This window comes from Triturus cristatus, chromosome 6, assembly GCF_964204655.1.
Source record: "Triturus cristatus chromosome 6, aTriCri1.1, whole genome shotgun sequence".
NCBI classification, from domain to species: Eukaryota; Metazoa; Chordata; class Amphibia; order Caudata; family Salamandridae; genus Triturus; species Triturus cristatus.
In genome coordinates, this window is record NC_140589.1 from 1,063,707,437 (window position 1) to 1,063,732,834 (window position 25,398).

Below are 25,398 nucleotides of genomic sequence, written 5' to 3' on the forward strand. Positions count from 1 at the left end.
AGAAAAATAGTACCTCACTTGTGCGGGTCGGCCTAGTGCCCGCGACAGGAAACGGCGCAAAACGCAACGTGGTTTTGCAGTGGAAAATGACCCTTTTTTTGGCAAAGTGACTAGCTGTAGATTTTGAACCCTAGCCCTGCCGGCACCTAGGGAAACCTAGCAAACCTATACATTTTTGAAAACTAGACACCCAGGGGAATCCAGGATGGGGTGACTTGACTGCCTCCCACCATGGTCTGTTACCCAGAATCCCTTGCAAACATAAAAAATTGAAAAAAAAACACATTTTCCCCACATTTCTGTGATGGAAAGTTCTGGAATCTGCGTGGATCCACAAATTTCTACCACCCCCGCGTTCCCCAAAGTCCTACGAGAAAAATAGTACCTCACTTGTGCGGGTCGGCCTAGTGCCCGCGACAGGAAACGGCGCAAAACGCAACGTGGTTTTGCAGTGAATAATGACCCTTTTTTTGGCAAAGTGACTAGCTGTAGATTTTGAACCCTAGCCCTGCCGGCACCAAGGGAAACCTAGCAAACCTATACATTTTTGAAAACTAGACACCCAGGGAAATCCAGGATGGGGTGACTTGACTGCCTCCCACCATGGTCTGTTACCCAGAATCCCTTGCAAACATAAAAAATTGACAAAAAAAACACATTTTCCCCACATTTCTGTGATGGAAAGTTCTGGAATCTGCGTGGATCCACAAATTTCCACCACCCCCGCATTCCCCAAAGTCCTACGAGAAAAATGGTACCTCACTTGTGCGGGTCGGCCTAGTGCCCGCGACAGGAAACGGCGCAAAACGCAACGTGGTTTTGCAGTGAATAATGACCCTTTTTTTGGCAAAGTGACTAGCTGTAGATTTTCAACCCTAGCCCTGCCGGCACCTAGGGAAACCTAGCAAACCTATACATTTTTGAAAACTAGACACCCAGGGAAATCCAGGATGGGGTGACTTGACTGCCTCCCACCATGGTCTGTTACCCAGAATCCCTTGCAAACGTAAAAAATTGACAAAAAAAACACATTTTCCCCACATTTCTGTGATGGAAAGTTCTGGAATCTGCGTGGATCCATAAATTTCCACCCACCCCGCGTTCCCCAAAGTCCTACGAGAAAAATGGTACCTCACTTGTGCGGGTCGGCCTAGTGCCCGCGACAGGAAACGGCGCAAAACGCAACGTGGTTTTGCAGTGAAAAATGACCCTTTTTTGGCAAAGTGACTAGCTGTAGATTTTGAACCCTAGCCCTGCCGGCACCTAGGGAAACCTAGCAAACCTATACATTTTTGAAAACTAGACACCCAGGGGAATCCAGGATGAGGTGACTTGACTGCCTCCCACCATGGTCTGTTACCCAGAATCCCTTGCAAACGTAAACAATTGACAAAAAAAACACATTTTCCCCACATTTCTGTGATGGAAAGTTCTGGAATCTGCGTGGATCCACAAATTTCCACCCACCCCGCGTTCCCCAAAGTCCTACGAGAAAAATGGTACCTCACTTGTGCGGGTCGGCCTAGTGCCCGCGACAGGAAACGGCGCAAAACGCAACGTGGTTTTGCAGTGAAAAATGACCCTTTTTTTGGCAAGGTGACTAGCTGTAGATTTTGAACCCTAGCCCTGCCGGCACCTAGGGAAACCTAGCAAACCTATACATTTTTGAAAACTAGACACCCAGGGGAATCCAGGATGGGGTGACTTGACTCCCTCCCACAGGGTCTGTTACCCAGAATCCCTTGCAAACGTAAAGAATTGACAAAAAAAACACATTTTCCCCACATTTCTGTGATGGAAAGTTCTGGAATCTGCGTGGATCCAGAAATTTCCACCACCCCCGCGTTCCCCAAAGTCCTACGAGAAAAATGGTACCTCACTTGTGCGGGTCGGCCTAGTGCCCGCGACAGGAAACGGCGCAAAACGCAACGTGGTTTTGCAGTGAAAAATGACCCTTTTTTTGGCAAAGTGACTAGCTGTAGATTTTGAACCCTAGCCCTGCCGGCACCTAGGGAAACCTAGCAAACCTATACATTTTTGAAAACTAGACACCCAGGGGAATCCAGGATGGGGTGACTTGACTGCCTCCCACCATGGTCTGTTACCCAGAATCCCTTGCAAAAGTAAAAAATTGACAAAAAAAACACATTTTCCCCACACTTCTGTGATGGAAAGTTCTGGAATCTGCGTGGATCCACAAATTTCCACCCACCCCGCGTTCCCCAAAGTCCTACGAGAAAAATGGTACCTCACTTGTGCGGGTCGGCCTAGTGCCCGCGACAGGAAACGGCGCAAAACGCAACGTGGTTTTGCAGTGAAAAATGACCCTTTTTTTGGCAAAGTGACTAGCTGTAGATTTTGAACCCTAGCCCTGCCGGCACCTAGGGAAACCTAGCAAACGTATACATTTTTGAAAACTAGACACCCAGGGGAATCCAGGATGGGGTGACTTGACTGCCTCCCACCATGGTCTGTTACCCAGAATCCCTTGCAAACGTAAAAAATTGACAAAAAAAACACATTTTCCCCACATTTCTGTGATGGAAAGTTCTGGAATCTGCGTGGATCCACAAATTTCCACCACCCCCGCGTTCCCCAAAGTCCTACAAGAAAAATGGTACCTCACTTGTGCGGGTCGGCCTAGTGCCCGCGACAGGAAACGGCGCAAAACGCAACATGGTTTTGCAGTGAATAATGACCCTTTTTTTGGCAAAGTGACTAGCTGTAGATTTTCAACCCTAGCCCTGCCGGCACCTAGGGAAACCTAGCAAACCTATACATTTTTGAAATCTAGACACCCAGGGAAATCCAGGATGGGGTGACTTGACTGCCTCCCACCATGGTCTGTTACCCAGAATCCCTTGCAAATGTAAAAAATTGACAAAAAAAACACATTTTCCCCACATTTCTGTGATGGAAAGTTCTGGAATCTGCGTGGATCCATAAATTTCCACCCACCCCGCGTTCCCCAAAGTCCTACGAGAAAAATGGTACCTCACTTGTGCGGGTCGGCCTAGTGCCCGCGACAGGAAACGGCGCAAAACGCAACGTGGTTTTGCAGTGAAAAATGACCCTTTTTTGGCAAAGTGACTAGCTGTAGATTTTGAACCCTAGCCCTGCCGGCACCTAGGGAAACCTAGCAAACCTATACATTTTTGAAAACTAGACACCCAGGGAAATCCAGGATGAGGTGACTTGACTGCCTCCCACCATGGTCTGTTACCCAGAATCCCTTGCAAACGTAAAAAATTGACAAAAAAAACACATTTTCCCCACATTTCTGTGATGGAAAGTTCTGGAATCTGCGTGGATCCACAAATTTCCACCCACCCCGCGTTCCCCAAAGTCCTACGAGAAAAATGGTACCTCACTTGTGCGGGTCGGCCTAGTGCCCGCGACAGGAAACGGCGCAAAACGCAACGTGGTTTTGCAGTGAAAAATGACCCTTTTTTTGGCAAAGTGACTAGCTGTAGATTTTGAACCCTAGCCCTGCCGGCACCTAGGGAAACCTAGCAAACCTATACATTTTTGAAAACTAGACACCCAGGGGAATCCAGGATGGGGTGACTTGACTGCCTCCCACCAGGGTCTGTTACCCAGAATCCCTTGCAAACGTAAAGAATTGACAAAAAAAAACACATTTTCCCCACATTTCTGTGATGGAAAGTTCTGGAATCTGCGTGGATCCACAAATTTCCACCACCCCCGCGTTCCCCAAAGTCCTACGAGAAAAATGGTACCTCACTTGTGGGGGTCGGCCTAGTACCCGCGACAGGAAACGGCGCAAAACGCAACGTGGTTTTGCAGTGAAAAATGACCCTTTTTTTGGCAAAGTGACTAGCTGTAGATTTTGAACCCTAGCCCTGCCGGCACCTAGGGAAACCTAGCAAACCTATACATTTTTGAAAACTAGACACCCAGGGGAATCCAGGATGGGGTGACTTGACTGCCTCCCACCATGGTCTGTTACCCAGAATCCCTTGCAAAAGTAAGAAATTGACAAAAAAAACACATTTTCCCCACACTTCTGTGATGGAAAGTTCTGGAATCTGCGTGGATCCACAAATTTCTACCCACCCCGCGTTCCCCAAAGTCCTACGAGAAAAATAGTACCTCACTTGTGCGGGTCGGCCTAGTGCCCGCGACAGGAAACGGCGCAAAACGCAACGTGGTTTTGCAGTGAAAAATGACCCTTTTTTTGGCAAAGTGACTAGCTGTAGATTTTGAACCCTAGCCCTGCCGGCACCTAGGGAAACCTAGCAAACCTATACATTTTTGAAAACTAGACACCCAGGGGAATCCAGGATGGGGTGACTTGACTGCCTCCCACCATGGTCTGTTACCCAGAATCCCTTGCAAACGTAAAAAATTTACAAAAAAAACACATTTTCCCCTACATTTCTGTGATGGAAAGTTCTGGAATCTGCGTGGATCCACAAATTTCCACCACCCCCGCGTTCCCCAAAGTCCTACGAGAAAAATGGTACCTCACTTGTGCGGGTCGGCCTAGTGCCCGCAACAGGAAACGGCGCAAAACGCAACGTGGTTTTGTAGTGAAAAATGACCCTTTTTTTTGGCAAAGTGACTAGCTGTAGACTTTGAACCCTAGCCCTGCCGGCACCTAGGGAAACCTAGCAAACCTATACATTTTTGAAAACTAGACACCCAGGGGAATCCAGGATGGGGTGACTTGACTGCCTCCCACCATGGTCTGTTACCCAGAATCCCTTGCAAACATAAAGAATTGCCAAAAAAACCACATTTTCCCCACATTTCTGTGATGGAAAGTTCTGGAATCTGCGTGGATCCACAAATTTCCACCCACCCCGCGTTCCCCAAAGTCCTACGAGAAAAATGGTACCTCACTTGTGCGGGTCGGCCTAGTGCCCGCAACAGGAAACGGCGCAAAACGCAACGTGGTTTTGCAGTGAAAAATGACCCTTTTTTTTGGCAAAGTGACTAGCTGTAGACTTTGAACCCTAGCCCTGCCGGCACCTAGGGAAACCTAGCAAACCTATACATTTTTGAAAACTAGACACCCAGGGGAATCCAGGATGAGGTGACTTGACTGCCTCCCACCATGGTCTGTTACCCAGAATCCCTTGCAAACGTAAAAAATTGACAAAAAAACCACATTTTCCCCACACTTCTGTGATGGAAAGTTCTGGAATCTGTGTGGATCCACAAATTTCCACCCACCCCGCATTCCCCAAAGTCCTACGAGAAAAATGGTACCTCACTTGTGCGGGTCGGCCCAGTGCCCGCGACAGGAAACGGCGCAAAACGCAACGTGGTTTTGCAGTGAAAAATGACCCTTTTTTTGGCAAAGTGACTAGCTGTAGATTTTGAACCCTAGCCCTAGCGGCACCCAGGGAAACCTAGCAAACCTGTACATTTATGAAAACTAGACACCCAGGGGAATCCAGGATGGGGTGACTTGACTGCCTCCCACCATGGTCTGTTACCCAGAATCCCTTGCAAACGTAAAAAATTGACAAAAAAACCACATTTTCCCCACATTTCTGTGATGGAAAGTTCTGGAATCTGCGTGGATCCACAAATTTCCACCCACCCCGCGTTCCCCAAAGTCCTATGAGAAAAATGGTACCTCACTTGTGCGGGTCGGCCTAGTGCCAGCGACAGGAAACGGCGCAAAACGCAACGTGGTTTTCCAGTGAAAAATGACCCTTTTTTTGGCAAAGTGACTAGCTGTAGATTTTGAACCCTAGCCCTGCCGGCACCTAGGGAAACCTAGCAAACCTATACATTTTTGAAAACTAGACACCCAGGGGAATCCAGGATGGGGTGACTTGACTGCCTCCCACCAGGGTCTGTTACCCAGAATCCCTTGCAAACGTAAAGAATTGACAAAAAAAACACATTTTCCCCACATTTCTGTGATGGAAAGTTCTGGAATCTGCGTGGATCCACAAATTTCCACCACCCCCGCGTTCCCCAAAGTCCTACGAGAAAAATGGTACCTCACTTGTGCGGGTCGGCCTAGTGCCCGCAACAGGAAACGGCGCAAAACGCAACGTGGTTTTGCAGTGAAAAATGACCCTTTTTTTGGCAAAGTGACTAGCTGTAGATTTTGAACCCTAGCCCTGCCGGCACCTAGGGAAACCTAGCAAACCTATACATTTTTGAAAACTAGACACCCAGGGGAATCCAGGATGGGGTGACTTGACTGCCTCCCACCATGGTCTGTTACCCAGAATCCCTTGCAAAAGTAAAAAATTGACAAAAAAACACATTTTCCCCACACTTCTGTGATGGAAAGTTCTGGAATCTGCGTGGATCCACAAATTTCCACCCACCCCGCGTTCCCCAAAGTCCTACGAGAAAAATGGTACCTCACTTGTGCGGGTCGGCCTAGTGCCCGCGACAGGAAACGGCACAAAACGCAACGTGGTTTTGCAGTGAAAAATGACCCTTTTTTTGGCAAAGTGACTAGCTGTAGATTTTGAACCCTAGCCCTGCCGGCACCTAGGGAAACCTAGCAAACCTATACATTTTTGAAAACTAGACACCCAGGGGAGTCCAGTATGGGGTGACTTGACTGCCTCCCACCATGGTCTGTTACCCAGAATCCCTTGCAAACGTAAACAATTGACAAAAAAAACACATTTTCCCCACATTTCTGTGATGGAAAGTTCTGGAATCTGCGTGGATCCACAAATTTCCACCACCCCCGCGTTCCCCAAAGTCCTACGAGAAAAATGGTACCTCACTTGTGCGGGTCGGCCTAGTGCCCGCGACAGGAAACGGCGCAAAACGCAACGTGGTTTTGCAGTGAATAATGACCCTTTTTTTGGCAAAGTGACTAGCTGTAGATTTTGAACCCTAGCCCTGCCGGAACCAAGGGAAACCTAGCAAACCTATACATTTTTGAAAACTAGACACCCAGGGAAATCCAGGATGGGGTGACTTGACTGCCTCCCACCATGGTCTGTTACCCAGAATCCCTTGCAAACGTAAAAAATTGACAAAAAAAACACATATTCCCCACATTTCTGTGATGGAAAGTTCTGGAATCTGCGTGGATCCACAAATTTCCACCCACCCCGCGTTCCCCAAAGTCCTACGAGAAAAATGGTACCTCACTTGTGCGGGTCGGCCTAGTGCCCGCGACAGGAAACGGCGCAAAACGCAACGTGGTTTTGCAGTGGAAAATGACCCTTTTTTTGGCAAAGTGACTAGCTGTAGATTTTGAACCCTAGCCCTGCCGGCACCTAGGGAAACCTAGCAAACCTATACATTTTTGAAAACTAGACACCCAGGGGAATCCAGGATGGGGTGACTTGACTGCCTCCCACCATGGTCTGTTACCCAGAATCTCTTGCAAACGTAAAAAATTGACAAAAAAAACACATTTTCCCCACATTTCTGTGATGGAAAGTTCTGGAATCTGCGTGGATCCACAAATTTCCACCCACCCCGCGTTTCCCAAAGTCCTACAAGAAAAATGGTACCTCACTTGTGCGGGTCGGCCTAGTGCCCGCGACAGGAAACGGCGCAAAACGCAACGTGGTTTTGCAGTGAAAAATTACCCTTTTTTTGGCAAAGTGACTAGCTGTAGATTTTGAACCCTAGCCCTGCCGGCACCTAGGGAAACCTAGCAAACCTATACATTTTTGAAAACTAGACACGCAGGGGAATCCAGGATGGGGTGACTTGACTGCCTCCCACCATGGTCTGTTACCCAGAATCCCTTGCAAACGTAAAAAATTGACAAAAAAAACACATTTTCCCCACATTTCTGTGATGGAAAGTTCTGGAATCTGCGTGGATCCATAAATTTCCACCCACCCCGCGTTCCCCAAAGTCCTACGAGAAAAATGGTACCTCACTTGTGCGGGTCGGCCTAGTGCCCGCGACAGGAAACGGCGCAAAACGCAACGTGGTTTTGCAGTGAAAAATGACCCTTTTTTGGCAAAGTGACTAGCTGTAGATTTTGAACCCTAGCCCTGCCGGCACCTAGGGAAACCTAGCAAACCTATACATTTTTGAAAACTAGACACCCAGGGGAATCCAGGATGGGGTGACTTGACTGCCTCCCACCATGGTCTGTTACCCAGAATCCCTTGCAAACGTAAAAAATTGACAAAAAAAACACATTTTCCCCACATTTCTGTGATGGAAAGTTCTGGAATCTGCGTGGATCCACAAATTTCCACCCACCCCGCGTTCCCCAAAGTCCTACGAGAAAAATGGTACCTCACTTGTGCGGGTCGGCCTAGTGCCCGCAACAGGAAACGGCGCAAAACGCAACGTGGTTTTGCAGTGAAAAATGACCCTTTTTTTGGCAAAGTGACTAGCTGTAGATTTTGAACCCTAGCCCTGCCGGCACCTAGGGAAACCTAGCAAACCTATACATTTTTGAAAACTAGACACCCAGGGAAATCCAGGATGGGGTGACTTGACTGCCTCCCACCATGGTCTGTTACCCAGAATCCCTTGCAAACATAAAAAATTGAAAAAAAAAAACACATTTTCCCCACATTTCTGTGATGGAAAGTTCTGGAATCTGCGTGGATCCACAAATTTCTACCACCCCCGCGTTCCCCAAAGTCCTACGAGAAAAATGGTACCTCACTTGTGCGGGTCGGCCTAGTGCCCGCGACAGGAAACGGCGCAAAACGCAACGTGGTTTTGCAGTGAATAATGACCCTTTTTTTGGCAAAGTGACTAGCTGTAGATTTTGAACCCTAGCCCTGCCGGCACCAAGGGAAACCTAGCAAACCTATACATTTTTGAAAACTAGACACCCAGGGAAATCCAGGATGGGGTGACTTGACTGCCTCCCACCATGGTCTGTTACCCAGAATCCCTTGCAAACATAAAAAATTGACAAAAAAAACACATTTTCCCCACATTTCTGTGATGGAAAGTTCTGGAATCTGCGTGGATCCACAAATTTCCACCACCCCCGCGTTCCCCAAAGTCCTACGAGAAAAATGGTACCTCACTTGTGCGGGTCGGCCTAGTGCCCGCGACAGGAAACGGCGCAAAACGCAACGTGGTTTTGCAGTGAATAATGACCCTTTTTTTGGCAAAGTGACTAGCTGTAGATTTTCAACCCTAGCCCTGCCGGCACCTAGGGAAACCTAGCAAACCTATACATTTTTGAAAACTAGACACCCAGGGAAATCCAGGATGGGGTGACTTGACTGCCTCCCACCATGGTCTGTTACCCAGAATCCCTTGCAAACGTAAAAAATTGACAAAAAAAACACATTTTCCCCACATTTCTGTGATGGAAAGTTCTGGAATCTGCGTGGATCCATAAATTTCCACCCACCCCGCGTTCCCCAAAGTCCTACGAGAAAAATGGTACCTCACTTGTGCGGGTCGGCCTAGTGCCCGCAACAGGAAACGGCGCAAAACGCAACGTGGTTTTGCAGTGAAAAATGACCCTTTTTTGGCAAAGTGACTAGCTGTAGATTTTGAACCCTAGCCCTGCCGGCACCTAGGGAAACCTAGCAAACCTATACATTTTTGAAAACTAGACACCCAGGGGAATCCAGGATGAGGTGACTTGACTGCCTCCCACCATGGTCTGTTACCCAGAATCCCTTGCAAACGTAAAAAATTGACAAAAAAAACACATTTTCCCCACATTTCTGTGATGGAAAGTTCTGGAATCTGCGTGGATCCACAAATTTCCACCCACCCCGCGTTCCCCAAAGTCCTACGAGAAAAATGGTACCTCACTTGTGCGGGTCGGCCTAGTGCCCGCGACAGGAAACGGCGCAAAACGCAACGTGGTTTTGCAGTGAAAAATGACCCTTTTTTTGGCAAAGTGACTAGCTGTAGATTTTGAACCCTAGCCCTGCCGGCACCTAGGGAAACCTAGCAAACCTATACATTTTTGAAAACTAGACACCCAGGGGAATCCAGGATGGGGTGACTTGACTGCCTCCCACCATGGTCTGTTACCCAGAATCCCTTGCAAACGTAAAAAATTGACAAAAAAAACACATTTTCCCCACACTTCTGTGATGGAAAGTTCTGGAATCTGCGTGGATCCACAAATTTCCACCCACCCCGCGTTCCCCAAAGTCCTACGAGAAAAATGGTACCTCACTTGTGCGGGTCGGCCTAGTGCCCGCGACAGAAAACGGCGCAAAACGCAACGTGGTTTTGCAGTGAAAAATGACCCTTTTTTTGGCAAAGTGACTAGCTGTAGATTTTGAACCCTAGCCCTGCCGGCACCTAGGGAAACCTAGCAAACCTATACATTTTTGAAAACTAGACACCCAGGGGAATCCAGGATGGGGTGACTTGACTGCCTCCCACCATGGTCTGTTACCCAGAATCCCTTGCAAACGTAAAAAATTGACAAAACAAACACATTTTCCCCACATTTCTGTGATGGAAAGTTCTGGAATCTGCGTGGATCCATAAATTTCCACCCACCCCGCGTTCCCCAAAGTCCTACAAGAAAAATGGTACCTCACTTGTGCGGGTCGGCCTAGTGCCCGCGACAGGAAACGGCGCAAAACGCAACATGGTTTTGCAGTGAATAATGACCCTTTTTTTGGCAAAGTGACTAGCTGTAGATTTTCAACCCTAGCCCTGCCGGCACCTAGGGAAACCTAGCAAACCTATACATTTTTGAAATCTAGACACCCAGGGAAATCCAGGATGGGGTGACTTGACTGCCTCCCACCATGGTCTGTTACCCAGAATCCCTTGCAAACGTAAAAAATTGACAAAAAAAACACATTTTCCCCACATTTCTGTGATGGAAAGTTCTGGAATCTGCGTGGATCCATAAATTTCCACCCACCCCGCGTTCCCCAAAGTCCTACCAGAAAAATGGTACCTCACTTGTGCGGGTCGGCCTAGTGCCCGCGACAGGAAACGGCGCAAAACGCAACGTGGTTTTGCAGTGAAAAATGACCCTTTTTTGGCAAAGTGACTAGCTGTAGATTTTGAACCCTAGCCCTGCCGGCACCTAGGGAAACCTAGCAAACCTATACATTTTTGAAAACTAGACACCCAGGGAAATCCAGGATGAGGTGACTTGACTGCCTCCCACCATGGTCTGTTACCCAGAATCCCTTGCAAGCGTAAAAAATTGACAAAAAAAACACATTTTCCCCACATTTCTGTGATGGAAAGTTCTGGAATCTGCGTGGATCCACAAATTTCCACCCACCCCGCGTTCCCCAAAGTCCTACGAGAAAAATGGTACCTCACTTGTGCGGGTCGGCCTAGTGCCCGCGACAGGAAACGGCGCAAAACGCAACGTGGTTTTGCAGTGAAAAATGACCCTTTTTTTGGCAAAGTGACTAGCTGTAGATTTTGAACCCTAGCCCTGCCGGCACCTAGGGAAACCTAGCAAACCTATACATTTTTGAAAACTAGACACCCAGGGGAATCCAGGATGGGGTGACTTGACTGCCTCCCACCAGGGTCTGTTACCCAGAATCCCTTGCAAACGTAAAGAATTGACAAAAAAAAACACATTTTCCCCACATTTCTGTGATGGAAAGTTCTGGAATCTGCGTGGATCCACAAATTTCCACCACCCCGCGTTCCCCAAAGTCCTACGAGAAAAATGGTACCTCACTTGTGCGGGTCGGCCTAGTACCCGCGACAGGAAACGGCGCAAAACGCAACGTGGTTTTGCAGTAAAAATTGACCCTTTTTTTGGCAAAGTGACTAGCTGTAGATTTTGAACCCTAGCCCTGCCGGCACCTAGGGAAACCTAGCAAACCTATACATTTTTGAAAACTAGACACCCAGGGGAATCCAGGATGGGGTGACTTGACTGCCTCCCACCATGGTCTGTTACCCAGAATCCCTTGCAAAAGTAAAAAATTGACAAAAAAAACACATTTTCCCCACACTTCTGTGATGGAAAGTTCTGGAATCTGCGTGGATCCACAAATTTCTACCCACCCCGCGTTCCCCAAAGTCCTACGAGAAAAATAGTACCTCACTTGTGCGGGTCGGCCTAGTGCCCGCGACAGGAAACGGCGCAAAACGCAACGTGGTTTTGCAGTGAAAAATGACCCTTTTTTTGGCAAAGTGACTAGCTGTAGATTTTGAACCCTAGCCCTGCCGGCACCTAGGGAAACCTAGCAAACCTATACATTTTTGAAAACTAGACACCCAGGGGAATCCAGGATGGGGTGACTTGACTGCCTCCCACCATGGTCTGTTACCCAGAATCCCTTGCAAACGTAAAAAATTGACAAAAAAAACACATTTTCCCCACATTTCTGTGATGGAAAGTTCTGGAATCTGCGTGGATCCACAAATTTCCACCACCCCCGCGTTCCCCAAAGTCCTACGAGAAAAATGGTACCTCACTTGTGCGGGTCGGCCTAGTGCCCGCAACAGGAAACGGCGCAAAACGCAACGTGGTTTTGCAGTGAAAAATGACCCTTTTTTTTGGCAAAGTGACTAGCTGTAGACTTTGAACCCTAGCCCTGCCGGCACCTAGGGAAACCTAGCAAACCTATACATTTTTGAAAACTAGACACCCAGGGGAATCCAGGATGAGGTGACTTGACTGCCTCCCACCATGGTCTGTTACCCAGAATCCCTTGCAAACGTAAAAAATTGACAAAAAAACCACATTTTCCCCACACTTCTGTGATGGAAAGTTCTGGAATCTGTGTGGATCCACAAATTTCCACCCACCCCACATTCCCCAAAGTCCTACGAGAAAAATGGTACCTCACTTGTGCGGGTCGGCCCAGTGCCCGCGACAGGAAACGGCGCAAAACGCAACGTGGTTTTGCAGTGAAAAATGACCCTTTTTTTGGCAAAGTGACTAGCTGTAGATTTTGAACCCTAGCCCTGCCGGCACCCAGGGAAACCTAGCAAACCTGTACATTTATGAAAACTAGACACCCAGGGGAATCCAGGATGGGGTGACTTGACTGCCTCCCACCATGGTCTGTTACCCAGAATCCCTTGCAAACGTAAAAAATTGACACAAAAAACACATTTTCCCCACATTTCTGTGATGGAAAGTTCTGGAATCTGCGTGGATCCACAAATTTCCACCCACCCCGCGTTCCCCAAAGTCCTACGAGAAAAATGGTACCTCACTTGTGCGGGTCGGCCTAGTGCCAGCGACAGGAAACGGCGCAAAACGCAACGTGGTTTTGCAGTGAAAAATGACCCTTTTTTTGGCAAAGTGACTAGCTGTAGATTTTGAACCCTAGCCCTGCCGGCACCTAGGGAAACCTAGCAAACCTATACATTTTTGAAAACTAGACACCCAGGGGAATCCAGGATGGGGTGACTTGACTGCCTCCCACCAGGGTCTGTTACCCAGAATCCCTTGCAAACGTAAAGAATTGACAAAAAAAACACATTTTCCCCACATTTCTGTGATGGAAAGTTCTGGAATCTGCGTGGATCCACAAATTTCCACCACCCCCGCGTTCCCCAAAGTCCTACGAGAAAAATGGTACCTCACTTGTGCGGGTCGGCCTAGTGCCCGCAACAGGAAACGGCGCAAAACGCAACGTGGTTTTGCAGTGAAAAATGACCCTTTTTTTTGGCAAAGTGACTAGCTGTAGACTTTGAACCCTAGCCCTGCCGGCACCTAGGGAAACCTAGCAAACCTATACATTTTTGAAAACTAGACACCCAGGGGAATCCAGGATGAGGTGACTTGACTGCCTCCCACCATGGTCTGTTACCCAGAATCCCTTGCAAACGTAAAAAATTGACAAAAAAACCACATTTTGCCCACACTTCTGTGATGGAAAGTTCTGGAATCTGTGTGGATCCACAAATTTCCACCCACCCCACATTCCCCAAAGTCCTACGAGAAAAATGGTACCTCACTTGTGCGGGTCGGCCCAGTGCCCGCGACAGGAAACGGCGCAAAACGCAACGTGGTTTTGCAGTGAAAAATGACCCTTTTTTTGGCAAAGTGACTAGCTGTAGATTTTGAACCCTAGCCCTGCCGGCACCCAGGGAAACCTAGCAAACCTATACATTTTTGAAAACTAGACACCCAGGGGAATCCAGGATGGGGTGACTTGACTGCCTCCCACCATGGTCTGTTACCCAGAATCCCTTGCAAACATAAAAAATTGAAAAAAAAACACATTTTCCCCACATTTCTGTGATGGAAAGTTCTGGAATCTGCGTGGATCCACAAATTTCTACCACCCCCGCGTTCCCCAAAGTCCTACGAGAAAAATGGTACCTCACTTGTGCGGGTCGGCCTAGTGCCCGCGACAGGAAACGGCGCAAAACGCAACGTGGTTTTGCAGTGAATAATGACCCTTTTTTTGGCAAAGTGACTAGCTGTAGATTTTGAACCCTAGCCCTGCCGGCACCAAGGGAAACCTAGCAAACTTATACATTTTTGAAAACTAGACACCCAGGGAAATCCAGGATGGGGTGACTTGACTGCCTCCCACCATGGTCTGTTACCCAGAATCCCTTGCAAACATAAAAAATTGACAAAAAAAACACATTTTCCCCACATTTCTGTGATGGAAAGTTCTGGAATCTGCGTGGATCCACAAATTTCCACCACCCCCGCATTCCCCAAAGTCCTACGAGAAAAATGGTACCTCACTTGTGCGGGTCGGCCTAGTGCCCGCGACAGGAAACGGCGCAAAACGCAACGTGGTTTTGCAGTGAATAATGACCCTTTTTTTGGCAAAGTGACTAGCTGTAGATTTTCAACCCTAGCCCTGCCGGCACCTAGGGAAACCTAGCAAACCTATACATTTTTGAAAACTAGACACCCAGGGAAATCCAGGATGGGGTGACTTGACTGCCTCCCACCATGTTCTGTTACCCAGAATCCCTTGCAAACGTAAAAAATTGACAAAAAAAACACATTTTCCCCACATTTCTGTGATGGAAAGTTCTGGAATCTGCGTGGATCCATAAATTTCCACCCACCCCGCGTTCCCCAAAGTCCTACGAGAAAAATGGTACCTCACTTGTGCGGGTCGGCCTAGTGCCCGCGACAGGAAACGGCGCAAAACGCAACGTGGTTTTGCAGTGAAAAATGACCCTTTTTTGGCAAAGTGACTAGCTGTAGATTTTGAACCCTAGCCCTGCCGGCACCTAGGGAAACCTAGCAAACCTATACATTTTTGAAAACTAGACACCCAGGGGAATCCAGGATGAGGTGACTTGACTGCCTCCCACCATGGTCTGTTACCCAGAATCCCTTGCAAACGTAAACAATTGACATAAAAAACACATTTTCCCCACATTTCTGTGATGGAAAGTTCTGGAATCTGCGTGGATCCACAAATTTCCACCCACCCCGCGTTCCCCAAAGTCCTACGAGAAAAATGGTACCTCACTTGTGCGGGTCGGCCTAGTGCCCGCGACAGGAAACGGCGCAAAACAGAACGTGGTTTTGCAGTGAAAAATGACCCTTTTTTTGGCAAAGTGACTAGCTGTAGATTTTGAACCCTAGCCCTGCCGGCACCTAGGGAAACCTAGCAAACCTATACATTTTTGAAAACTAGACACCCAGGGGAATCCAGGATGGGGTGACTTGACTCCCTCCCACAGGGTCTGTTACCCAGAATCCCTTGCAAACGTAAAGAATTGACAAAAAAAACACATTTTCCCCACATTTCTGTGATGGAAAGTTCTGGAATCTGCGTGGATCCAGAAATTTCCACCACCCCCGCGTTCCCCAAAGTCCTACGAGAAAAATGGTACCTCACTTGTGCGGGTCGGCCTAGTGCCCGCGACAGGAAACGGCGCAAAACGCAACGTGGTTTTGCAGTGAAAAATGACCCTTTTTTTGGCAAAGTGACTAGCTGTAGATTTTGAACCCTAGCCCTGCCGGCACCTAGGGAAACCTAGCAAACCTATACATTTTTGAAAACTAGACACCCAGGGGAATCCAGGATGGGGTGACTTGACTGCCTCCCACCATGGTCTGTTACCCAGAATCCCTTGCAAAAGTAAAAAATTGACAAAAAAAACACATTTTCCCCACACTTCTGTGATGGAAAGTTCTGGAATCTGCGTGGATCCACAAATTTCCACCCACCCCGCGTTCCCCAAAGTCCTACGAGAAAAATGGTACCTCACTTGTGCGGGTCGGCCTAGTGCCCGCGACAGGAAACGGCGCAAAACGCAACGTGGTTTTGCAGTGAAAAATGACCCTTTTTTTGGCAAAGTGACTAGCTGTAGATTTTGAACCCTAGCCCTGCCGGCACCTAGGGAAACCTAGCAAACGTATACATTTTTGAAAACTAGACACCCAGGGGAATCCAGGATGGGGTGACTTGACTGCCTCCCACCATGGTCTGTTACCCAGAATCCCTTGCAAACGTAAAAAATTGACAAAAAAAACACATTTTCCCCACATTTCTGTGATGGAAAGTTCTGGAATCTGCGTGGATCCACAAATTTCCACCACCCCCGCGTTCCCCAAAGTCCTACAAGAAAAATGGTACCTCACTTGTGCGGGTCGGCCTAGTGCCCGCGACAGGAAACGGCGCAAAACGCAACATGGTTTTGCAGTGAATAATGACCCTTTTTTTGGCAAAGTGACTAGCTGTAGATTTTCAACCCTAGCCCTGCCGGCACCTAGGGAAACCTAGCAAACCTATACATTTTTGAAATCTAGACACCCAGGGAAATCCAGGATGGGGTGACTTGACTGCCTCCCACCATGGTCTGTTACCCAGAATCCCTTGCAAATGTAAAACATTGACAAAAAAAACACATTTTCCCCACATTTCTGTGATGGAAAGTTCTGGAATCTGCGTGGATCCATAAATTTCCACCCACCCCGCGTTCCCCAAAGTCCTACGAGAAAAATGGTACCTCACTTGTGCGGGTCGGCCTAGTGCCCGCGACAGGAAACGGCGCAAAACGCAACGTGGTTTTGCAGTGAAAAATGACCCTTTTTTGGCAAAGTGACTAGCTGTAGATTTTGAACCCTAGCCCTGCCGGCACCTAGGGAAACCTAGCAAACCTATACATTTTTGAAAACTAGACACCCAGGGAAATCCAGGATGAGGTGACTTGACTGCCTCCCACCATGGTCTGTTACCCAGAATCCCTTGCAAACGTAAAAAATTGACAAAAAAAACACATTTTCCCCACATTTCTGTGATGGAAAGTTCTGGAATCTGCGTGGATCCACAAATTTCCACCCACCCCGCGTTCCCCAAAGTCCTACGAGAAAAATGGTACCTCACTTGTGCGGGTCGGCCTAGTGCCCGCGACAGGAAACGGCGCAAAACGCAACGTGGTTTTGCAGTGAAAAATGACCCTTTTTTTGGCAAAGTGACTAGCTGTAGATTTTGAACCCTAGCCCTGCCGGCACCTAGGGAAACCTAGCAAACCTATACATTTTTGAAAACTAGACACCCAGGGGAATCCAGGATGGGGTGACTTGACTGCCTCCCACCAGGGTCTGTTACCCAGAATCCCTTGCAAACGTAAAGAATTGACAAAAAAAAACACATTTTCCCCACATTTCTGTGATGGAAAGTTCTGGAATCTGCGTGGATCCACAAATTTCCACCACCCCCGCATTCCCCAAAGTCCTACGAGAAAAATGGTACCTCACTTGTGGGGGTCGGCCTAGTACCCGCGACAGGAAACGGCGCAAAACGCAACGTGGTTTTGCAGTGAAAAATGACCCTTTTTTTGGCAAAGTGACTAGCTGTAGATTTTGAACCCTAGCCCTGCCGGCACCTAGGGAAACCTAGCAAACCTATACATTTTTGAAAACTAGACACCCAGGGGAATCCAGGATGGGGTGACTTGACTGCCTCCCACCATGGTCTGTTACCCAGAATCCCTTGCAAACATAAAGAATTGCCAAAAAAACCACATTTTCCCCACATTTCTGTGATGGAAAGTTCTGGAATCTGCGTGGATCCACAAATTTCCACCCACCCCGCGTTCCCCAAAGTCCTACGAGAAAAATGGTACCTCACTTGTGCGGGTCGGCCTAGTGCCCGCAACAGGAAACGGCGCAAAACGCAACGTGGTTTTGCAGTGAAAAATGACCCTTTTTTTTGGCAAAGTGACTAGCTGTAGACTTTGAACCCTAGCCCTGCCGGCACCTAGGGAAACCTAGCAAACCTATACATTTTTGAAAACTAGACACCCAGGGGAATCCAGGATGAGGTGACTTGACTGCCTCCCACCATGGTCTGTTACCCAGAATCCCTTGCAAACGTAAAAAATTGACAAAAAAAACACATTTTCCCCACACTTCTGTGATGGAAAGTTCTGGAATCTGTGTGGATCCACAAATTTCCACCCACCCCGCATTCCCCAAAGTCCTACGAGAAAAATGGTACCTCACTTGTGCGGGTCGGCCCAGTGCCCGCGACAGGAAACGGCGCAAAACGCAACGTGGTTTTGCAGTGAAAAATGACCCTTTTTTTGGCAAAGTGACTAGCTGTAGATTTTGAACCCTAGCCCTAGCGGCACCCAGGGAAACCTAGCAAACCTGTACATTTATGAAAACTAGACACCCAGGGGAATCCAGGATGGGGTGACTTGACTGCCTCCCACCATGGTCTGTTACCCAGAATCCCTTGCAAACGTAAAAAATTGACAAAAAAACCACATTTTCCCCACATTTCTGTGATGGAAAGTTCTGGAATCTGCGTGGATCCACAAATTTCCACCCACCCCGCGTTCCCCAAAGTCCTATGAGAAAAATGGTACCTCACTTGTGCGGGTCGGCCTAGTGCCAGCGACAGGAAACGGCGCAAAACGCAACGTGGTTTTCCAGTGAAAAATGACCCTTTTTTTGGCAAAGTGACTAGCTGTAGATTTTGAACCCTAGCCCTGCCGGCACCTAGGGAAACCTAGCAAACCTATACATTTTTGAAAACTAGACACCCAGGGGAATCCAGGATGGGGTGACTTGACTGCCTCCCACCAGGGTCTGTTACCCAGAATCCCTTGCAAACGTAAAGAATTGACAAAAAAAACACATTTTCCCCACATTTCTGTGATGGAAAGTTCTGGAATCTGCGTGGATCCACAAATTTCCACCACCCCCGCGTTCCCCAAAGTCCTACGAGAAAAATGGTACCTCACTTGTGCGGGTCGGCCTAGTGCCCGCAACAGGAAACGGCGCAAAACGCAACGTGGTTTTGCAGTGAAAAATGACCCTTTTTTTGGCAAAGTGACTAGCTGTAGATTTTGAACCCTAGCCCTGCCGGCACCTAGGGAAACCTAGCAAACCTATACATTTTTGAAAACTAGACACCCAGGGGAATCCAGGATGGGGTGACTTGACTGCCTCCCACCATGGTCTGTTACCCAGAATCCCTTGCAAAAGTAAAAAATTGACAAAAAAAACACATTTTCCCCACACTTCTGTGATGGAAAGTTCTGGAATCTGCGTGGATCCACAAATTTCCACCCACCCCGCGTTCCCCAAAGTCCTACGAGAAAAATGGTACCTCACTTGTGCGGGTCGGCCTAGTGCCCGCGACAGGAAACGGCACAAAACGCAACGTGGTTTTGCAGTGAAAAATGACCCTTTTTTTGGCAAAGTGACTAGCTGTAGATTTTGAACCCTAGCCCTGCCGGCACCTAGGGAAACCTAGCAAACCTATACATTTTTGAAAACTAGACACCCAGGGGAGTCCAGTATGGGGTGACTTGACTGCCTCCCACCATGGTCTGTTACCCAGAATCCCTTGCAAACGTAAACAATTGACAAAAAAAACACATTTTCCCCACATTTCTGTGATGGAAAGTTCTGGAATCTGCGTGGATCCACAAATTTCCACCACCCCCGCGTTCCCCAAAGTCCTACGAGAAAAATGGTACCTCACTTGTGCGGGTCGGCCTAGTGCCCGCGACAGGAAACGGCGCAAAACGCAACGTGGTTTTGCAGTGAATAATGACCCTTTTTTTGGCAAAGTGACTAGCTGTAGATTTTGAACCCTAGCCCTGCCGGAACCAAGGGAAACCTAGCAAACCTATACATTTTTGAAAACTAGACACCCAGGGAAATCCAGGATGGGGTGACTTGACTGCCTCCCACCATGGTCTGTTACCCAGAATCCCTTGCAAACGTAAAAAATTGACAAAAAAAACACATATTCCCCACATTTCTGTGATGGAAAGTTCTGGAATCTGCGTGGATCCACAAATTTCCACCCACCCCGCGTTCCCCAAAGTCCTACGAGAAAAATGGTACCTCACTTGTGCGGGTCGGCCTAGTGCCCGCGACAGGAAACGGCGCAAAACGCAACGTGGTTTTGCAGTGGAAAATGACCCTTTTTTTGGCAAAGTGACTAGCTGTAGATTTTGAACCCTAGCCCTGCCGGCACCTAGGGAAACCTAGCAAACCTATACATTTTTGAAAACTAGACACCCAGGGGAATCCAGGATGGGGTGACTTGACTGCCTCCCACCATGGTCTGTTACCCAGAATCTCTTGCAAACGTAAAAAATTGACAAAAAAAACACATTTTCCCCACATTTCTGTGATGGAAAGTTCTGGAATCTGCGTGGATCCACAAATTTCCACCCACCCCGCGTTTCCCAAAGTCCTACAAGAAAAATGGTACCTCACTTGTGCGGGTCGGCCTAGTGCCCGCGACAGGAAACGGCGCAAAACGCAACGTGGTTTTGCAGTGAAAAATTACCCTTTTTTTGGCAAAGTGACTAGCTGTAGATTTTGAACCCTAGCCCTGCCGGCACCTAGGGAAACCTAGCAAACCTATACATTTTTGAAAACTAGACACGCAGGGGAATCCAGGATGGGGTGACTTGACTGCCTCCCACCATGGTCTGTTACCCAGAATCCCTTGCAAACGTAAAAAATTGACAAAAAAAACACATTTTCCCCACATTTCTGTGATGGAAAGTTCTGGAATCTGCGTGGATCCATAAATTTCCACCCACCCCGCGTTCCCCAAAGTCCTACGAGAAAAATAGTACCTCACTTGTGCGGGTCGGCCTAGTGCCCGCGACAGGAAACGGCGCAAAACGCAACGTGGTTTTGCAGTGAAAAATGACCCTTTTTTGGCAAAGTGACTAGCTGTAGATTTTGAACCCTAGCCCTGCCGGCACCTAGGGAAACCTAGCAAACCTATACATTTTTGAAAACTAGACACCCAGGGGAATCCAGGATGGGGTGACTTGACTGCCTCCCACCATGGTCTGTTACCCAGAATCCCTTGCAAACGTAAAAAATTGACAAAAAAAACACATTTTCCCCACATTTCTGTGATGGAAAGTTCTGGAATCTGCGTGGATCCACAAATTTCCACCCACCCCGCGTTCCCCAAAGTCCTACGAGAAAAATGGTACCTCACTTGTGCGGGTCGGCCTAGTGCCCGCGACAGGAAACGGCGCAAAACGCAACGTGGTTTTGCAGTGAAAAATGACCCTTTTTTTGGCAAAGTGACTAGCTGTAGATTTTGAACCCTAGCCCTGCCGGCACCTAGGGAAACCTAGCAAACCTATACATTTTTGAAAACTAGACACCCAGGGGAATCCAGGATGGGGTGACTTGACTGCCTCCCACCAGGGTCTGTTACCCAGAATCCCTTGCAAACGTAAAGAATTGACAAAAAAAACACATTTTCCCCACATTTCTGTGATGGAAAGTTCTGGAATCTGCGTGGATCCACAAATTTCCACCACCCCCGCGTTCCCCAAAGTCCTACGAGAAAAATGGTACCTCACTTGTGCGGGTCGGCCTAGTGCCCGCAACAGGAAACGGCGCAAAACGCAACGTGGTTTTGCAGTGAAAAATGACCCTTTTTTTTGGCAAAGTGACTAGCTGTAGACTTTGAACCCTAGCCCTGCCGGCACCTAGGGAAACCTAGCAAACCTATACATTTTTGAAAACTAGACACCCAGGGGAATCCAGGATGAGGTGACTTGACTGCCTCCCACCATGGTCTGTTACCCAGAATCCCTTGCAAACGTAAAAAATTGACAAAAAAACCACATTTTGCCCACACTTCTGTGATGGAAAGTTCTGGAATCTGTGTGGATCCACAAATTTCCACCCACCCCACATTCCCCAAAGTCCTACGAGAAAAATGGTACCTCACTTGTGCGGGTCGGCCCAGTGCCCGCGACAGGAAACGGCGCAAAACGCAACGTGGTTTTGCAGTGAAAAATGACCCTTTTTTTGGCAAAGTGACTAGCTGTAGATTTTGAACCCTAGCCCTGCCGGCACCCAGGGAAACCTAGCAAACCTATACATTTTTGAAAACTAGACACCCAGGGGAATCCAGGATGGGGTGACTTGACTGCCTCCCACCATGGTCTGTTACCCAGAATCCCTTGCAAACATAAAAAATTGAAAAAAAAACACATTTTCCCCACATTTCTGTGATGGAAAGTTCTGGAATCTGCGTGGATCCACAAATTTCTACCACCCCCGCGTTCCCCAAAGTCCTACGAGAAAAATGGTACCTCACTTGTGCGGGTCGGCCTAGTGCCCGCGACAGGAAACGGCGCAAAACGCAACGTGGTTTTGCAGTGAATAATGACCCTTTTTTTGGCAAAGTGACTAGCTGTAGATTTTGAACCCTAGCCCTGCCGGCACCAAGGGAAACCTAGCAAACCTATACATTTTTGAAAACTAGACACCCAGGGAAATCCAGGATGGGGTGACTTGACTGCCTCCCACCATGGTCTGTTACCCAGAATCCCTTGCAAACATAAAAAATTGACAAAAAAAACACATTTTCCCCACATTTCTGTGATGGAAAGTTCTGGAATCTGCGTGGATCCACAAATTTCCACCACCCCCGCATTCCCCAAAGTCCTACGAGAAAAATGGTACCTCACTTGTGCGGGTCGGCCTAGTGCCCGCGACAGGAAACGGCGCAAAACGCAACGTGGTTTTGCAGTGAATAATGACCCTTTTTTTGGCAAAGTGACTAGCTGTAGATTTTCAACCCTAGCCCTGCCGGCACCTAGGGAAACCTAGCAAACCTATACATTTTTGAAAACTAGACACCCAGGGAAATCCAGGATGGGGTGACTTGACTGCCTCCCACCATGGTCTGTTACCCAGAATCCCTTGCAAACGTAAAAAATTGACAAAAAAAACACATTTTCCCCACATTTCTGTGATGGAAAGTTCTGGAATCTGCGTGGATCCATAAATTTCCACCCACCCCGCGTTCCCCAAAGTCCTACGAGAAAAATGGTACCTCACTTGTGCGGGTCGGCCTAGTGCCCGCGACAGGAAACGGCGCAAAACGCAACGTGGTTTTGCAGTGAAAAATGACCCTTTTTTGGCAAAGTGACTAGCTGTAGATTTTGAACCCTAGCCCTGCCGGCACCTAGGGAAACCTAGCAAACCTATACATTTTTGAAAACTAGACACCCAGGGGAATCCAGGATGAGGTGACTTGACTGCCTCCCACCATGGTCTGTTACCCAGAATCCCTTGCAAACGTAAAAAATTGACAAAAAAAACACATTTTCCCCACATTTCTGTGATGGAAAGTTCTGGAATCTGCGTGGATCCACAAATTTCCACCCACCCCGCGTTCCCCAAAGTCCTACGAGAAAAATGGTACCTCACTTGTGCGGGTCGGCCTAGTGCCCGCGACAGGAAACGGCGCAAAACGCAACGTGGTTTTGCAGTGAAAAATGACCCTTTTTTTGGCAAAGTGACTAGCTGTAGATTTTGAACCCTAGCCCTGCCGGCACCTAGGGAAACCTAGCAAACCTATACATTTTTGAAAACTAGACACCCAGGGGAATCCAGGATGGGGTGACTTGACTGCCTCCCACCAGGGTCTGTTACCCAGAATCCCTTGCAAACGTAAAGAATTGACAAAAAAAAACACATTTTCCCCACATTTCTGTGATGGAAAGTTCTGGAATCTGCGTGGATCCACAAATTTCCACCACCCCCGCGTTCCCCAAAGTCCTACGAGAAAAATGGTACCTCACTTGTGGGGGTCGGCCTAGTACCCGCGACAGGAAACGGCGCAAAACGCAACGTGGTTTTGCAGTGAAAAATGACCCTTTTTTTGGCAAAGTGACTAGCTGTAGATTTTGAACCCTAGCCCTGCCGGCACCTAGGGAAACCTAGCAAACCTATACATTTTTGAAAACTAGACACCCAGGGGAATCCAGGATGGGGTGACTTGACTGCCTCCCACCATGGTCTGTTACCCAGAATCCCTTGCAAAAGTAAGAAATTGACAAAAAAAACACATTTTCCCCACACTTCTGTGATGGAAAGTTCTGGAATCTGCGTGGATCCACAAATTTCTACCCACCCCGCGTTCCCCAAAGTCCTACGAGAAAAATAGTACCTCACTTGTGCGGGTCGGCCTAGTGCCCGCGACAGGAAACGGCGCAAAACGCAACGTGGTTTTGCAGTGAAAAATGACCCTTTTTTTGGCAAAGTGACTAGCTGTAGATTTTGAACCCTAGCCCTGCCGGCACCTAGGGAAACCTAGCAAACCTATACATTTTTGAAAACTAGACACCCAGGGGAATCCAGGATGGGGTGACTTGACTGCCTCCCACCATGGTCTGTTACCCAGAATCCCTTGCAAACGTAAAAAATTGACAAAAAAAACACATTTTCCCCACATTTCTGTGATGGAAAGTTCTGGAATCTGCGTGGATCCACAAATTTCCACCACCCCCGCGTTCCCCAAAGTCCTACGAGAAAAATGGTACCTCACTTGTGCGGGTCGGCCTAGTGCCCGCGACAGGAAACGGCGCAAAACGCAACGTGGTTTTGCAGTGAAAAATGACCCTTTTTTTGGCAAAGTGACTAGCTGTAGATTTTGAACCCTAGCCCTGCCGGCACCTAGGGAAACCTAGCAAACCTATACATTTTTGAAAACTAGACACCCAGGGGAATCCAGGATGGGGTGACTTGACTGCCTCCCACCATGGTCTGTTACCCAGAATCCCTTGCAAACATAAAGAATTGCCAAAAAAACCACATTTTCCCCACATTTCTGTGATGGAAAGTTCTGGAATCTGCGTGGATCCACAAATTTCCACCCACCCCGCGTTCCCCAAAGTCCTACGAGAAAAATGGTACCTCACTTGTGCGGGTCGGCCTAGTGCCCGCAACAGGAAACGGCGCAAAACGCAACGTGGTTTTGCAGTGAAAAATGACCCTTTTTTTTGGCAAAGTGACTAGCTGTAGACTTTGAACCCTAGCCCTGCCGGCACCTAGGGAAACCTAGCAAACCTATACATTTTTGAAAACTAGACACCCAGGGGAATCCAGGATGAGGTGACTTGACTGCCTCCCACCATGGTCTGTTACCCAGAATCCCTTGCAAACGTAAAAAATTGACAAAAAAACCACATTTTCCCCACACTTCTGTGATGGAAAGTTCTGGAATCTGTGTGGATCCACAAATTTCCACCCACCCCGCATTCCCCAAAGTCCTACGAGAAAAATGGTACCTCACTTGTGCGGGTCGGCCCAGT